Below are 607 nucleotides of genomic sequence, written 5' to 3' on the forward strand. Positions count from 1 at the left end.
AAATATATATTTTATAAATAATATATAGCCTTATAAGATTAGTACATCCTAATGAAATTAGAGTCATAAGCTTTAACTTAACGTCATACTAGTAATTAGTAGTAATCAAAAGTATCAGTAAATTATAAGGTTTCCAGTTTTGTACATAGCGATGAAGTTATGCATATGACTACGTTATGCTTATGACTGATGTTGATAATGACAAAATGGTATAAGAATCAATTATGTTAAAAATCTACTAGGATTGAATACAACTAGATTCTATGAATTATTCATTGACCACACAATAGAGTTAGCTGGATGAAATGTAAAAAGAAGGAAAGTTTAGTAATTCTATGATTTTTAGATTGTTTAGACTGTGCCAACCTTGCAATGAAGTGATAAACACGAATCGAATTTTTTATCGGTCTACAAAACCAATATTTGCAACTCGGAGAATCTTCCATTCTCAAATGGGAACGTTTTCGTTTCACTAATAGCTACCATTTGGAGGGTTTGGAGATTTCGCATATAAAAAATATTACAATAAAAATATTACATGCACAAAAAAGATCAATATTATATTATACATTAAAATTAACTACTAAAATTTTTTATGAGTATAAAA

The sequence above is a fragment of the Arachis ipaensis genome, chromosome B06 (genome assembly GCF_000816755.2).
Source record: "Arachis ipaensis cultivar K30076 chromosome B06, Araip1.1, whole genome shotgun sequence".
Classification (NCBI taxonomy): domain Eukaryota; kingdom Viridiplantae; phylum Streptophyta; class Magnoliopsida; order Fabales; family Fabaceae; genus Arachis; species Arachis ipaensis.